This window comes from Theobroma cacao, chromosome 8 (genome assembly GCF_053813885.1).
Source record: "Theobroma cacao isolate CCN51 chromosome 8, ASM5381388v1, whole genome shotgun sequence".
In the NCBI taxonomy this organism is placed as follows: domain Eukaryota; kingdom Viridiplantae; phylum Streptophyta; class Magnoliopsida; order Malvales; family Malvaceae; genus Theobroma; species Theobroma cacao.
Window position 1 is genome coordinate 9,718,573 of NC_142646.1, and position 18,148 is coordinate 9,736,720.

Consider the following 18,148-nt stretch of genomic DNA (forward strand, 5'->3'; position numbering starts at 1 on the left):
TTAAGAAGTGAAAAAAAATTGTAATTCCGGTATTTTTCAAAGCATAGGGGTAAAATGGTAATTTTACCACCCCAGTGGCAAAATTGTAATTTTACACCACCATGACATTTTTCAAGCTCCAGAATTATACCTATTATTATTTTATGCTATGGATAAATATTAGAGCATTTGTGGTGGTGAGAAAAGGCTTAAAAATTAAGTTAAAACAAGTGGACCAATAAAAAGGTGACATGTGTCAAAATTTTAATATTTTTATATTGCCATTTAAAAACCAGCCCACACTCTTCCACTCAGCATTTCAAGGCCGACCAGCACCTGCAGAAAAGAGAAGAAAAGAAAAGAAAAACCCTAGGGAGGAAAAACTAAGGAAAATTTGTTGAATTTTCAAGAAATTGGTGACTAAAGGTAAGATTTTTAATATTAAGCTTGAAATTCATCTTGCCCATGCATTCTTTTCCATTTTCCATGAATTAAATTAAAGTTTTCATAGGGGCAATATTCTGGCCAGATTTAGAGAGAGAAAGTCGGTGATGAATTTAGTTGAATTTCAAAGTAATTTAGTGTTTTTAGGTGTTTAGTAACATTTAGTATGAAAATTAAGCAAGAAATCCACATGCCCATTATAGAACCTATCTTAGCTGAATTTTATGGGTGAGGATTGATGATGAATTTGGTTGTTTATCATGCCATTTAGATGTATTTGGTGCTTAGGAATACCGAAAATCGAAAACGGGTAACGAAAAATTTTACTCGCATTAGTTAGTAATTTGCACCATAATGAGGGATATTTTGGTAATTGCACTTAGAATAGATTTTTATTGAAGTGTGTGGAATTTTGGGGAGTACTGGAAGTGCAATAAATTAATTGAAATCGAATTGGATGTTTAGACCGATTAAATAGTGTATAGTGCGCGATAGGCCGAACACCTCCCATTTCATTGCATGCATTCATATAGAACATAGAATAGTTTTGTGACGATTTAGCATAAGTATATTAAATTTCCTGTTGCACATTATGTATAGGTGGTGAGCCCTCGGATAAGGGCAAAGGTATTGCACCCGAGGATCGAGACTAGGAGTGTTGTAAATTCCCGTCAAAGTGAGTAACCACTGTTCATCTTATCTATCTAAAGTATTTTTACAATCGATTTTATGATTTTAAGTATATTGAACCTAAATGAATTTTATGTTCTATGACTAGTAATCGATTTAAGGAATAAGGTTTATGAATTATTTTACAATTCAATAATGTTTTTGAAAATGAGAGTATGTGGAGACCAACCTTTGATGTTGCCTATATATTTAAGTTTACGTACCAATGTTTGGAATTGATGATTTATGAACTGATACGTGATGACATATGTGGCTGGGTTTTTGAGTTGTGAAATATATAAACTGTTGTTTTCCTTTAACAGGCTGGGTAGTTTTATGTTAGCCACGTTATGCTGTCAAAATTTTATTAATTGGTGGGTTATTTAATTAGCCACTGCAGTAGGCGGGTTTTCGTGGACCACCTATTAGAGGGGCACGGTAAACCCCGTTATATTTACCTTAGTATGAGAGGCGCGGAGGATATCTCCTAAGGTACGATAGAGTTCACTTCACGTTGAACCACCACTTGAGGATGAACTCTGCAAACGCCAAGGGATGGCTAAATTATGTTTTTATGAGTAGTTGTTAACTTAATAACCTTGGCGGACCCGGTTGAATGCCTCGGTCAAGGTATCACCGAGTATGATTTTTGACACGAGCCAAGTTTTTGAGAAAATTATAAGTCGAGATGTGTATTATAATGAAATGTGTTGTTTTATATATATATAATTTGAAACAAGTACAAAATGTTGTGGATTATGGTATGACGAAAAGTTAACTGTCTCCATTTACTCGGCTTTAAAAGTTAATGACGGACTTTGTTTACTCACTGAGTTTATGAAAACTTACCCTTTCTTTTTAACCATTTCAGGTTCAGGATAGTCTGTAGGCAGTCGATTTCATCAAGGATTTCTTTTGGACTTACTTTCTTGAAAATCGTAGGTCTACCTTCTTGCACACTTTTGGTTATCTCGGGGCCCATATGCCACTGTAGGATAATTTTGAATACCTGGTTTACTGTATCACTATGTGTATGAATTTATTTTGTTCTCACGCTACAAAAATTATTTATGCATAGTTCTATAAAAATTGTTTTATAAAAAAATGAAATATATTATCGAATATTTTTATTTAGTCTAATTAGCCCACTTTTCACTCCAAATGGATGATTTAGATTACAAAAATTTATTTTTAATTGGAAATGGATATCTTTCTACCATACGTTGTATTTTTATCAGGTTTCGAAATTTTTAGGTAAAAATTACCAAAATACCCTTGTGTGGTCAAAATTTTGTTTTAATTGTTTTCGATCTAAAATAGTTTATATTCTCTTAAAACTCGATATTTAGTAACTATTGCTCACAGGGAAAGTGGAAAACTGATGCAAGAGCCTTGCAAGTTTTCGGTTGACATACTAGGTAATGAATATTTACCGAGACTTCGTGGCGGTTGTCACGGGCTCGAAAGGAGTGCCGGGTCTTGACATATAAAGCGTCTTGTATGGAAATTGTAAAGTTGATACAACTATGAGATCTTTATGCATCAAAGCCATGTTCTTAAAATAGTTCCTGGTCATTGTATTGTCGAGACAGGGCATTGACAATGCTCAAAGATCGATATATGTTAAGCCTCCTTACTTGAGAAGTAAGTAATCGATCTCATATATTAAAGTATATGGGATACTTAAGGATAACATGTGGGTGCTTGTTAAAGAACAAGTTCACTGAACATGACCTGCTATGAGAACTCCATTTGGTATTTCACTCAAGTGTCTATGGAATATATTCTCATGTGATAGTCGTGCAACTAGTCCTCGAACTTGAGACACTAGGTCATTTTGTATGGGGAGTGGCATACTTTAATTTTACCTCTATGAGTCTGAAGGTGACTAGATTCCTAAACAGAGTGCTTTTGGGTATGGCATGAAGCATGCGAAGGTGAATGAGTGGTTAAGAGAGGATTCATTACCCCAAGTGATAAGAAGGGATATATCGTATTTGTTCTTAATTTAAGATTAACTTGAATAAAGTCTTTGACCAAAGCATGATGAGTTTAAGGAAAGTTAGTTTCCTAAATTCATAAGGTTAATTATGAATCTTAAGAACTAATATGGAATGTCATAAGTAGACATTGAGCCATGCTTTATGAGATATCAAGGATATACGATGAAAGGACTATACTGCATTAAAAGGCTTATCATTGAAGGATTTTGTCAAATTCTTTAATTGACTCTCTAACATTTAGGTGGTCATGATGTGTTGCTAGATACCGTTCATGATCTATAAATATAAATCAATTATTAAATTCACATTTGATTATAATTTATATTTATTACCAACATGTTAAAAGTCTAATATTTCGCACACATTAAATGACATGATTAAGATTAAATATAGATAATCAATTAAGTTGGACTTAATTGAAATAGACCAAAATAAAGTAGAGAAATTAATTAAGTTCACAAGGACTTAATTGAATAAAAATACAAATGTTGTATCTAAGGTTACAACTAAGTTTGGCTATAAAAATGTGTTATGTTAGCCAACTTAAACTCTAAGTTTTGAGCCACTCTCTTAGCCAAATCATAAGAGAAAGATAAGAAAATAGTTTTTCTTTGTCTAAAAGAAATAAGATTCAGCTAGGCTTGTTTTGGTCTTCTAGTTTTTTCTGAAAACAAAAACTCGCTAGCATAAGTAAAAAATCCTACCTTAAGAAGGTCTTATTCTGATGCTATGTGGATTACTATTAGAGTCCAAACACTTGGATGGCTGAAAATTTGATGAATCCCAAAGGTAAAGAAACAAAAATTTTGATTGTAGGGTTTCAAATTGCCATCTGTGACAAGCATAATTTTGTTTCGAATTTCTTGCTTCATCACAAGCCTTTTAGGATTTATTTGTCTCTTGATTACAATATCTAGGGCAAAGTATATGACACTTAAACTTATGAGTGTTCATAATTAATCTGAAACTTATATGAAAACATAAGCAATTGATCCTGAGAGATTCGGTTGCTTTTTTGATTAAATGTATGTTTTATTTTTTCCTTACGTTATGCTTTTAATCTATTAGTAATTTTATATTTGAGTATGAGTTTGAGTTATAGCAACAAATATGTAACATGGGAAAAAAATATCATAATCAACTTAAAATAAATTGTAATGATTTTAATGTAATGACATGTAATAATAAGTATAACCTAATTATAGTTTAATGTAAATAAGTAAGATGCATTGGAAAGTTGAAAGGTGAGAAATGTTGTATAAGGTATGAAGTCACATAATTAAATAAAATTGTAATGTTAAAAAAGAAACATGTTTTAAATTATAACATAAATGTTTGAGGATAAAGATAAAAATATACGTAACACAGAAAAAAAATCATAATCAACTTAAAATAAATTATAATGATTTTAATGTAATGAAAGGTAATAATAAGTATAACTTAATTATATTTTAATGTAAGTAAGTAAGATGCATTGGAAAGTTGAAATTAGCCTTATTAAAATCTTAACATAAAAACGTAAAAATAAAGATAAAAAGTAATATCATTTATTGTAAAATGCAAAAATCCAATATTTTTGGTTTTGTAAAAAGTTTAAAATTAATTTGTGTCCCTCAAACTAGCTACAAAAAATTTTTACACCAAGAAAATAATATAACGCAATTAAATAAATTGTCAATGTTAAAAACATAATATTGTTTTTAATTTTAGCGTATATATACACATAGAATAAGAATAAAAATATGTAACATATGACATAATTAAAGTGGATAAAAAGTGTCATGATCAAATTATAATAAACTATAATGATTTTAAACAAAATGGAAGGCAAACGAATTAAGTATACCCTAATTATAATTTAATGTAACTAAGTAAGTTGCACTGTAGAGTTTAAATTAGCCTTTCTAAAATTATAATGTAAATGTGTAAGAAGTGTCGTAAAATAGATAAGAAGTGTCGTAAGATAAGTAAGAAGTGTTGCAAGATAAGTAAGAAGTATTGTAAAATAGGTAAAAAATGTTGTAAAATAGGTAAGAATAGTGTCGGAAGATATGTAAGAAGTGTAGTGAAATAGGTGAGAAGTGCCACAAGATAAGTAAAAAGCGTTAAAAAATAGGTAAAAGTGTCGCAAATAGGTAAGAAGTGTTGTAAGAAGGAAAAAAGTGAGATAAACAATGTATGCTTTTCCTTTATGTCGTGGTGATAATAAGCTAAAGAGATTTTTGGTTCGTTTAATCAATGCCTTCTAATTCACTTGTTTGACTCTTACTACTTTAATTGCTATCTCAATCTCGATACCTTGATCGTCAACTATATTGATTTTGGTTCTTTCTTTGGCTTTAGGATCTGTTAGCTTTAAAATGATTATTAGGATAAAATGAACCTAATTTGTTTGAATATTTTTTGAATGATTCTTAGCAAGTTCTTGAATGGTTTAGTTCTCATACATTTAGTTTTACATAATTACAAGCTTGATTATTGAAGTTATTGAACTATGTATATATAAGCTTGTATGAGTTAGTTGTATGAGTTTATGATCCTTCTAACATTTATCCTTAAGATGTTGAGGTTGCAAGATAGGTTCTCAAGTGATGGAGCTTATCTCAAAGCATTCAAAGATCATCAATCTACACAACAGCAAGGTTGTCTCAAGTCAAGAAGTTTATTCTCAACTCAACACTTGATCATAAAGAAGAATTAAGGAAGAAATAACTGAAGTTAAGTGCCAAAATGGCAATGAATCTTGAATAAACAAAGCTCTAATCAATCCTAGAGCAAGGCAAGTCGATCCAATGGTAGAATGGTCAAAGAATGTTTAAAAAATTATGAAGTATAGAATGCATAGTCGACCTTATATGCTCCATAGTCGATCTTGTGGCAAGATGGATGAAAAATCACAAAGATATAAAGCCATAGTTGACCTTGACAAAGCTATAGTCGACCTTGAGACAAAATATATGCAAAAATCAAGTATTTGAAAAGCCATAGTTGACCTTGACAAAGCTATTGTCAACCATCCAAGCTATAATGTCAAAAATATAAGCTTTCTGAAAGTGGATCGACTAGAGAACTTCTATACTCAATTATAAATGACCGTTAAACACAAAATTCAAAAGAAAAATACCTAGTTTCTTGCTTTAATCACCTCTAACGACTCTGAGAATTCTTCAACTATAAAAAGGACCATTTGGAAGCATTTCAAAGAAAGGAAAAAAAAAGTGTCAAACTATTGAAGATCATGGTCTTGAAAAGAAAATAAAGAAAACCAAGCCTACTTGAGCTAAACCTTTTTTGTGATTACACTCCCATCTTTATATCAATTGTTAGGCATTTTTCCTCCATGGTACCAAACTAGCAAAATCCAACTCTTAGAGGCACTCTTGTTATTCCTTGTAAATGTTCTAACTCATCCTTGCAAAGTTAATGTGGGTTTGTAGTTGAGCCCATAAAAAATAATGGGTTGTGCTTGTTCTTGGTAAAAGGCATTTCTAAGGTTTATGGTTGATCTCGTTAAAAACCATGGGTTATGTTTGCTCCAAGTAAAAAGCATTGTATGAGTTCTGCTTGTCTTGTTAAAAGCATTGTAAGGGTTATGGTTGCTCCCATAAAAAGTTATTATGATGGTTTAATGCTTGATCCTGTAAAAAGCACATTTCCTTGAATGGATTTGAAATTCCTTGGTGAGCCAAGAAAGTGGGTGTAGGTATTTGAGAAAGCTGAACCATTATAAACTTGTTGTGTCTTGATTTACTTTCATGCATTGTGATTTATTTTTGAAAACTTGTTTTAGAAAAATCATTTACTTTGTATTTGACACAAGTAGGAAATTTATTTTGAAAAAGGTTTGGTTTTAACTTGGTGTCTTTGTTCTTATTATAACTTTGTTTGCTACATCTCATCCCAAGAAAATCTATTTCATAAATTTCTTGTATTTTTCATCTTTGTTTTTCACATATTGATTTGCTTGTTTATTAAATCTTTTTCGACCCTCACTACTTGTTTACTTTTTATTGAAAATATTTCTTGAACAATTTTTCTCAAGTTTTTTTTATTTGATCTACATTTGGAAAACATTTTTTTGATAAAGGATAAAGGATCGACTATAACTTCACTATAGTCGACTATACCTAGTTGATTTTCATTTTTCAAATTTTTAGTATCCAATTCACCTTTTTATTACATATTCACTCTTTGAGCTAACTTTTCTAACACGATTAATGAATATCTCCCCTTTTTTCCTTTATTAAAGGAAGTCTTCCATTTTATCCTAGGGCTAGAGTAGAGTTAGAATAATAGAAATTGAGGGATGGTTGTTAGGCAATGATTTTGTTTGGATTAGAGAAATAGGGGTTGCTTGAGGGTAGCTACAAACCAGACCATTATGGTCCCTTTCGGCTCTTAAAAATAATATGATGTTCTTTTTCCTCTTGCTATTGAATTAGTAGCTATATCATCCACATAAGGAGAAGGAAAGTCGACATTTTTTGTCTTGCTCAGGAAAGAAGGAGAAATAGTAGGTTGAGAAAGAGATATAAGGATTTGTTGCTTTGCTTATATGAATTAACTTAAAAAGGAACTTCCTAGTCATGACATAGTGGTTTCATGGTAACAACGAAGAATTTTCAACTGAGAACAAATGCTTAGTCAAGAAAATAAGCTCTTGTTAAAGAAATCGAGAATGAAGAAAGCGATTTTGATCAAGTTCTACTAAGTGAGTGGCCTCTTAAACATCTGTTGGAGTAAGATTAATACGAATGACAAGCGCAAAGTAAATGCTACAAGTGATCCAGTGGAGCAAACAAGTCACGCAATTAAATAAAATATCAGTGTTAAAAAATAACATATTTAAAATTATAACACAAATATGTGAGAAATGATTTTGATCAAGTTCTACTAAGTGAGTGGCCTCTTAAACATCTGTTGGAGTAAGATTAATACGAATGACAAGCGCAAAGTAAATGCTACAAGTGATCCAGTGGAGCAAACAAGTCACACAATTAAATAAAATATCAGTGTTAAAAAATAACATATTTAAAATTATAACACAAATATGTGAGAAATGTTGTAAGATAAGTAAAATGCATCGTAAGCTAGGTAAGAAATGCTAAATATCAATAAGAAATATTAATAGGTAAGAAATGTCATAATATAGGTAATTGTCGAAAATAGGTAAAAAGTGTTGTAAAATAGGTAATAAGTGTCGTAAGATAGGTAAGAAGTGTAGTAAGATAAGTAAGAAGTGTCATAAATTAGGTAAGAGTATCATTAAGTAGGTAAGATGTATCATAAGAAAGGTGAAAAGTGTCGTAAGCAAGTAAAAAGTATCGTAAAATAAGTAAGAAATGCCATAAGATAGGTAAGAAGTGCCACAAAATAGGTTAGAAGAATGCAGTAAGATAAGTAAAAATTGTCATAAAGTAAGAAAAAAATATCGTAAAATAGGTAAGAAGTGTCATAAAATAGGTTAGAAGAGTGTTGTAAGAGAGGTAAGGAGTGTAATAAAATAGGTTAGAAGTTTCTTAGGATAGGTAAACAAATGTCATAAGATTGATAAGAAGTGTAGTTAAATAGAAAAGAAGTGTCATAAAATAGGTAAGAAATGTATTCAAAAAGGCGAGAAGTGATGTAAATAAGATATGAAATCACTAAATTAAATAAAATGTTAGTGTTAAAAACTATTATTTTTTAAATTATAATATAAGCGTGTGAGAATAAAAAAATGCGTATAATTTGACATAAAATGAGTTAAAAAATGTTGCAAATAGAATAAATTAATCATTGAAACGTAATGAAATGAAATAATAATAATAATAATAATAATAATAATAATAGCTTAAGTTTAATTCAAATAAGATACATCGTAAAGTTGAAATTAACCTGTCTAAAATCTTAATGTAAATGTGTAAGAACTACAGGTAAAAGATCATTTCATTTATCTTAAAATAGAAAAATCGAATATTTAGTTTTTTTATAAAAATTTTAAAGTAACTTTTATCCTTAAATTAGCTATCAAAAATTCTTACAGAAAGATATAACTTCACACAATAAAACAAAATATTAATGTTAAAAATATAATTGCTTAAAAAAATTAAAGTGAACTTGTGAGAATAAAGATAAAAATACGTAATATGTTACTTAAAATGGACAAAAAGTGTTGCAATCAATTTTAGATAAATTATGATGATTATAAACATTAAAAACATAATCTTTTTTAAAATAGTATGTTAAATGTGTAAAAATGAAGATAAAAAATATATAACATTTAATGTAAAATTAGTAAAAAGTATCATAATCAACTTAAAATAAATTATAATAATTATAAACGTAATATAAAATAAGAATAAACTACTTGATAATTAATTTTGTACAAAATCAAATAACTACAATAGTATTTGAAGAAAATTTTAACTTCTATAACTCACACAAATCTTAATTCCTCATATCAAAATAAAAATAACATAAATTATAATAAAAAATTTAATTTATTTGTTCAAATGATTTATTTATATGTGATATGTATTTTTACAAAGAAAAAAATTCTAAACTACTACAATTTACCTATTTTGTTAAAATATTTACATTCACTTTTATCTTCTTTTACTATGTTGTTCAAGTAAATTTTGATCTTAAAACAATTTGTGCTATAAAAACGTAATAATTAATGATATTCTTAATTATTGTTGTTATGTAATTTGAAACGTAAACAAAGAAATAATAAGTAAAATAATAAAATTTATTTATTAAAAAGGTAAGACATACTCTTTTTTACGGGTAAGGTAAGGCATACTTAATTATGCTAAGTTGTTAATTGTAATATATGTATTTGTAAAATTAATAAAAAAAATAAGATAGTGTCAAACCCTGTTCTATAAAATAATTAAGACGTCATTTACATGCTCAATAGAATGTTTGCATATTTAGGAAGTTTGAGAAATCGTTAAAAGACGATATTGCCCTTAATGGTACCATTAAGTCGATTAAGCCTCGAACTAGTTCAAATAGGAATTTTCAGGTGAAATTAAGAGTTTCACAGCTCAGGGATGACTCAAAATGGTAATTTGGAGTTCGAGGATCAATTTGGAGTCAAACCAGAATTTTCACTATCTGGGGGCAAAATGGTCATTTGCCACTTGGGGACAAAATGAAAATTTTTAGAAAAGATTTTTTTGTCCCATTTGACTTATTGGAGTATGATTTGAGTATTGGAGTATGATTTGAAGTTTAGAAGTGAAAAATTTTAATTCCGGTATAATTTGGAGTATAGGGGCGAAATGGTAATTTTGCCACCCCAGGGGCAAATCAGTAAATTTTCACCCCCGACACTTGTCAAGACCAAGAGATTTTATTCATCATGGAAATGGATAAACATGAGAAATGTGTGGTGGAGAATTAAAGAATTAAAAGTCAAATATTTAAAATTTGAACCAATAAGGAAATGTCATGTGTCATGTTTTTATTATTTTATTATTTCTTTATAAAAAGGCAAAAAATCAGCCCATTTCTCCCATAGTGATCAGCCAAACCAGAAAAGAAGAGAAACCAAGGAAGAACAAACCCTAGGTGGGAAAAATCAAAGAGAAAGTGTTGGAATTCAAGGATTTGATCAAGCAAAGGTAAAATTTCTTTGATTTTGCAAGTGATTTACCTTACCCATGCATTTTCCCTTAATTTCCACGGTTAAATTACATGTTTTCATGATGAATTCATGGCTGGTCAAAATAGGTATGGAGAGAGAATGATCTTGGATTGGTTTGATTTTTAAGTATGTTAGTGTTTTTAGGTGATTAATGATGTGTAGCATGAAAACAAGTGAAAAAAACCACCAAAGGTTTGGAACCCATCAATAGTCGAATTCTCTAAGTGAATAATGAGGAAGAATGGGATGTTATTCTAGGTGATTTGATTAAGAAAAAATAGTTTTTGGTGTAGGAATTAATTAATTATGGAGAGAAAATTAAGTAGGAAAAATCACGGAGTTAGTGTACCATTGTTGGCCGAAAGTTTCAAGAAGAAAAGTGAAGATAAATTTTGCCTAATTCCGTGTTAATTAGTTGTGCTTAGTGAATTGAGGGATTGGAAAAGAAATGGAGCAAGTTGGAGTGAAATTGGACGCATTGGCCAATTTATCGGATGAAAAATTGACTTAGGCCAATACCGGGTCTAGATGGCTACCCGTGCATTTTTCATTTCATATCATGCATATATATCGAGCCTAAAATAGCTTATGACTGTTAGACACAATTTAATTGGAATCTGTGTCATGGATTATGGCTAAGTGGTGAGCCATTGGATATGGGTAAAGGACTGTACCCGCGGATTGAAAATAGGAGTGTTTCTACTCCTAATACTATGAGTGAACTTATTATCGTCTTAATTATCTAGAGTAGTTTTATACAATTGTGTTCTTTTATAGAAAATGGGTTTAAATGGTAAATTGCTATGTTTTAGGAGAAATTGTGATTTTATAAAATGATTTTATAAATTTTCTGGAAAATTGAATACTGGTTTTGAAAATAGAGTAATTGGAGACTGCCTGCTTGTGTTATAAATTGTGTTTTAAATTATATGGCTTATAACAATATGTGAGCATGAATGGCAAAGTCGGTATTTGTATCAAAATTATATATACTATGTATTCAACCTTGAGAGGCTAGATTGCGATAAATTGTCATGTCATGCAGATAAGGATTTTATAAATCAGATGGTAGATAAAATAAAGATTAGTTACTGCAGTGGCGGGGTTCCGTGGACCAACCTATTAGAGGGGCACGGTAAACTCCTTTATATGTTCACCTCGGTTGTAGAAGCGCGTAGAGTATCTCTTGAGGTGGGCTTTTTGAGTTCACTTCACGTTAACCACCACGTGAGAGTGAGACTCAGCCAACGCCAAGGAAACCCAGTGATGTTCAACGAAAAATGTGTTTTATGCGAAATATGAATTTTTAACAGTCTTGGCGATCTTAGTGGGATACCTTGACAAAGGTACCCACAAGAATGATTTTGGCAGGAGCCAATTTTTGAGAAATTCACGAGCCATATTGATTATTTGGTTGAAATGAATATTCGTGTTGTGAAAAATTTGCTGAAATGAACTATTTTTAATTTTCTCCCTTTACTCGCCTTTAGATAGTTTAGATGGTGTTTGTTTACTCACTGAGATTATGTAATCATAATCTCACCCTTCTTCCCATCCATTTTTCCGGCTCAGGACAGTTTGTTGATAGTTGATTAAGACGAGAATTAATCTCGGAGTTTCATCCTAGAAAGTAAGAGTTCGTAGCCCTACACCTTCTTAGTCAGTTAAGGGCTCACGTGTCACTGTAAAAGTAATTTTATACTTCAGTTATCTGATTTAAAGTGTCACGACCCGGAACTCCCCATCGAGCCCGTGACAACCGCCGCGAAGCCTCGACAAACATTCTTCACCCCGAATGTCGATCGAAACCTCGCAAGGCTCTCGTATCAGCTTTCGCACTTCCCCGGTGAGCAATAGTTATCAAATAATCAAAATACGAAGGATTACAAATCGTTTCCAAATCATAACATAACATGTTTTTTTTTTCTTTTTTTTTTTTTTTGGCTCACAGGGACATTTTCGTCATTTTTATCGAAAACCTCCAAACTTGCTAAAAATGTAGTAGGTAAGCCGAAAATATATATTTAATGATAAAAAAAAATTAAGTATCTAAAACGTTCATTTGAAGTGAAAATTTGACCATTTGAATATGATAAAAATATTCAATAAAATAAACTATTTTCTTGTAAAATAATTTTCATAAAACTATCGGTACATAATTCTTATAGCGTAAAAGATAATTATATTCATATATACTATAAAGCAAATAACCAAAGCATAAAATTTCTTTTACAGTGACACGTGGGCCCATATCTATCCAAAATGCATCGGAAGCTGGAAACCTACAGCTTTTACCGATTCGAGTCCAAATGAAGGTCCTTGTTCAAGTCAGCTAACTACGGAATTCCCTGAGCCTGAAATGTAAGGAAATGAGGGTGGTGAGATTATAAAATCCCAGTGAGTAAACAGATACCATCTAAACTATCTAAAGTCGAGTAAATGGAGACAATTAAAATAAATCATCATACTGTAATTTCATTACCTTTCAACTCATTTCAACCAAATAAAATCAATCCATAAAAATCGAGAAATCAACTTGGCTTATGAATTTCTTAAAACTTTGGCTCGTGCCAAAACTCATACTCGGTGATACCTTGCGCAGGGCATCTAACCGAGTCCGCCAAGGCTGTTAAAATTTTGTGTACACTTAAAATATATTTTTGTTTGAAAAAAATACAGCCGTTCCTTGGCGTTGGCTGAGTTCCCCTTCACGTGGTGGTTTAGCGTGAAGTGAACCCTAAGCTATACCCCAGGAGATACCCTACGCGCCTCTCCGTTCGAGGTAATAATATAATGGAGTTTACCGTGCCCCTCTAATAGGCTGGTCCACGGAACCCCCTCTGCAGTAAATAATTAATATATAATCCACCAATCAATAAAATTCATTCTAGCATGTCATGGCAATTTATCACAACCTAGCCTCTGAAGGCTGAATACACAGTATAAATAATTATAACACCAAAATCAGTTTAGCCATTCATGCTCATTTATTGTCATAAGCCATTCAATTCAGAACCATAAATTTGCAACACAAACTAGCAGTCTCCAATTACTCTATTTTCAAAACCAATATTCGATTTTTCAAAAAAATTTATAAAATCATTTTATAAAATCACAATTTCCCTTAAAACATAACAATTTACCATTTAAACCCATTTTTCATAAAATCACATAGTTGTATAAAACTACTCTAGATAATTAAGACGATAATAAGTTTACTCACAATGTCTAGAATGCAGACTTTCGAAGCACTCTGTCTACTGGTCCTCGGATGCAATTTCCTTGCCTTTATTGGAGGACTCACCACCTTGACACAGTACAAAATCGAGAATTTCACTAAGTTGGTACTAAATCAAAATTAAACTAATTTGGACTACCAATGCATGATATGGAATGCAAAAATGCACTGGTAACTATCTAAATCCGGTATTAGCCTAATTCGTCTTATCACCCGATTAAATTCCTAACGGGTTCGTTTAAACTCCAATTTAATTCTTTTCAGTTTCTATACCTCAATTACACCCAAATTAACTTAATGTCCCTCAGTGTGATGCAAATTATCAGTCCCAACAGCAAATTACAAAAATACCCCTAGTGGGTAAAAATTCGTATTTTTGCTCCGAAAATTCCTATTATTTTTCTAGGCTCATAATTCATTATTCCTTAACCAATTCTCCTAGAATAAAATCAAACTCATCCTCACTCACTACATGGTAAATTCAGCCATTAATGGTTGGGGGAGAAAATAAATTCTTTTCTTGTTGTTTTGTTTCTAAATATGCTAAACTAACTAAAAACACTAACATAAATTAAAATCAAATAAATCCAACAACTTTCTCTCTCCTAACCCATTTTTTCAGAATTGAATTCATCATGAAAACATATAATTTAATCATAAAAAATAAAGAGAAATGCTTGGGAATAAGAAAACTCAAGCTTAATAGAAAAAATCTCACCTTTTTCACTTAATTTCCTTGAAAATTCACACTTTTTCTTTGATTTTCTCTCTCTAGGGTTTTGTTTTCTCCTTTCTCTCTCTTGTTTCTTGCTTGGCCAAATGTTGAAGAAGAAGAATGGGTGGGCTGATTTTTTTTTATGCCTTTTTATTGTTTAATGAAATAATATTATTTTATTCATATTTTAAATATTTTATTAATTCATTTTTTTTTCTAGCCATCCACTTGTCCTATTTTTTTCACCATGCATTCCCTTTGACTTATCCAAGTCTTAAGTGAAATTTCCAGATTTTTCCAAAGTTTTGGTGGAGCAAATTTTTCAAAATTACACTTTTGCCCCCGAACTTTTCAAAAATTACATTTTTACCCCAAAAATTGAAAATTTTCCATAATGCATAATTTTCACTCCTCATACTCATTTCACACTCCAAATAATTAAATTTTATCAAAATCCTTTCAAAAAATTAAATTTTCGATTCCGAATGGTAAAATTACCATTTTACCCTTTTTCTCCAAATTATACCGAAATTAAAATTTTTCACTTCTAAACCTCAAATCTTACTCCAATAAGTGAAATGGGGCCAAAAATCTTTTCTAAAAATTTCCATTTTGTCCCTAGGTGGCAAATGACCATTTTACCCCTAGATAGCGAAAATTCCAGTTTGACTCCAAATTGATCCTCGAACTCCGAATCACCATATTAACCCATTCTGGGACTTTAAAATTCTTAATTTCATTGTAAATTCTCTATTTGATCTAGTTCGAGGCTTAAATCAACTTTATTGTACCTCTAGGTACAATACCGACTTTTGTAAATTTTTCAAGACTCTCTTAGCATGTAAACATGCTATCCACCACATGTATGTCATCACAAATATTTCTGTAGAGTCGGGCTTGTCATCTTCTCCCCCACTTGGATCAACCATATGATCCTCCTTCTTGATTGACTTCGACATCCGGCTAAATATTAATATTTTAATATTATTTTATTAATAAAATATTATTTTATTCTAAAAATTTTATCTTGTCTCCTTGGTACCAAAAATACCTTATTATGCCTCACTTGACTTCCAAATCGCCTTTTATCTCATAAATTCTCCTCCGATAAAATTATTATTATTTTATTATTATTTTCTCACTTGCGAAACATTTTATCCTAAACTACTCCTTTCGTCTTTTATCACTTCTAAACATTTTAATTGACCTCAATTTGCATTTGATCAACTTTATTTATCACCATATCAAAGTATGGGGTATTTCAATCTCCCCCACTTAAATAGAATTCGTCCTCGAATTCCCGTCGATGTTGCGTTATCAATCTCCTTCTATGATCCTACTCCTTGTTCCTTCTATAGGGACATTCAATTTATTTCCCTCGTTCACCTTCAGTTCAATTAAATGCTTTATTTAAAGCAATTATCATCCTTTAGAATCGGATCAGTAATACTTTTCACAACCATGATCTCTTATATCTAGACACTAAGCATGCCTTTATCACCATTATTACATTTGAACCATAACTTCATCTCAATTATAACGATTTCGATCACATATCATACTTACTTATGTATACCTATTCATCGTTTTATTAATTTGCTCCATACCAATTTTCTCAACCTTGATTCATCCATCTTATACTGGTCCAAACCCTTCCTTTAATGGAGTTCCATTAAAAACTTAAACAATTCAAGGTTTACTTTCAAAGTCATTCATAACTTTAATCGTTCATTACATGTCTGTTAACACTTTAGCTCACTAACCTCTCTGGACACTATTTCAAAATCTCCCAAGTACTGAGAACCATTCTTCACTTTAGTTAGTAAAATTATCAATTTCATATATACATAGATACATGCATTTTCAAATGTCAACATCTCTCTTTATATATAGGAATCCATGTGTTCACATGCCTTGGACTACATTCCCCCATTATTCATCCGTATCCCAATCCTAGTTTCAATATAATAATTCTTATAGTGCATGTCAACCTTCTTATTATACTTGTGTATAACTTCATATCATTCATATCATTTCCAACCATATGTTTGAGTTTCCTTATACTATATATCATTCATCACAATGTCATCTCCATTGAATTATAATCTATTATGCGTGTATGCTTTATAATCCTATTGATGCCTCAAAGATTTATCTTAACTTGATCATTGCATCTCATGCAATACCACAATTCCTAAGAGTCATCCTTTTGTCCTTAATCATCTTTCATGCCTCTATATTACCTTGTATCTTTCTTGCATTACGATATTGATTTGTCACTTAAGACTCGAACCCATTTGAATCATGTATGCCTTAAGCATTTTCAAATTCCAATTTCCATAATATATTAGGAAAGTTTCATTATCTGACTTCATTTTCAAGGTCAACTTCTATCATCCTTTGTTCCACTCCTTCCTATGAACATAACATCATTCTTCCTTAACCAATTTATAAATTGTACTTGAAATTGTAAAACTTAAAACTAGATTCTCCTTAAGTATTTTTCAATATTAATACTAATATCACTCTCAGCTTACAGCTTCCTTTTTATAATCACATAACTTAGTGCTTGCTTTAACGAGATCCAAAGCAAAACTTCTCTTGAGTATTTCCTTGGGAATATCTATCTTAAACTTATGTCTCACAGCATGTGATCCCTTAACTTGTGATTTAGCCGTTAGGCTTCTCAGCAAGTTTTAAAAATTTTATGTTTCATACTTGCTGTGTATGATTATAATCTCTTCTCAAAGATGTTTATGTATTCCTAAAACACTTAATCTTAAAGGTATATAAATACGTACTCATCCATTCAATCCCTAACTCATCTTCAGAGGTTTCCAGGGTGCCACACAATTAGCCTCATGTTGTTACTAACCTTTGTCATTTTACTGTATCAAAATAGATATTACAAATTCTCGTAATGATATTCTATATAAACTGATTTTCTATACCAGTCTCATAATTCTTCCTTCACACTTTCATTACTTGGTATCTCATCTCAATATAGTCACTTCAAGAATCTTTCAAATTTTTTCTTTTAATTATATGACTATATACAAGGCAATAAAGAAGTTTTTCAATTCATTTGGGTAAACATTCTCCAGAATATTTAAGACTCCCAGATAACAAAACACAATGACCAACAACCAAAATTCATTTTACAAGTTCATTATCGTGTCACTCCCATCTTACTCATGCATCATAGGCGTGAGGTATTCGGAGCATTATAGCATTGAACAGTCAATGCTGAAGTACTGTAGCTATTAGAAATTTTTCCATCAAAGCTATTTGTCTGCATTCAAAGTCACCACATCAATCATTCTCAACCAGTGGTTTCCCTTCTAGATATATATCATGAGTTCCATAAGTATAGGTACCTTCTATTTTCTTGTCCTACACACTAAGCCAGATTAATACTTTCATCTCATGTCATCTTTTAACTTTTATCAACATTCATAAAATTC

At 30.9% G+C, this 18,148-nt stretch overlaps 2 long non-coding RNA genes across 3 annotated transcripts in view; one reads left to right on the forward strand and one right to left on the reverse strand.

Annotated features, from left to right (window-relative positions):
* The first annotated feature begins 265 nt into the window (after positions 1-265).
* On the forward strand, positions 266-2,050 carry LOC148761173 (uncharacterized). Its single transcript, XR_016027789.1, has 3 exons — positions 266-405; positions 1,024-1,099; positions 1,964-2,050. It is a non-coding gene; the product is annotated as an uncharacterized LOC148761173 (long non-coding RNA).
* Positions 2,051-12,488: 10,438 nt separating this feature from the next.
* The window catches only part of LOC148761174 (uncharacterized), an 87,862-nt gene continuing 82,202 nt past the window's right edge, over positions 12,489-18,148 (reverse strand). Inside the window, exons 1-3 of one of the 2 annotated variants that reach the window (XR_016027994.1) lie at positions 14,688-14,782; positions 13,955-14,038; positions 12,489-13,085 (exon numbers count right to left, since the gene is read on the reverse strand). This is a non-coding gene — a long non-coding RNA (uncharacterized LOC148761174). Of the gene's footprint in view, positions 13,086-13,954; positions 14,039-14,687; positions 14,783-18,148 lie in introns of those variants that run through there. The other variant, XR_016027993.1, reaches the window with a different exon arrangement.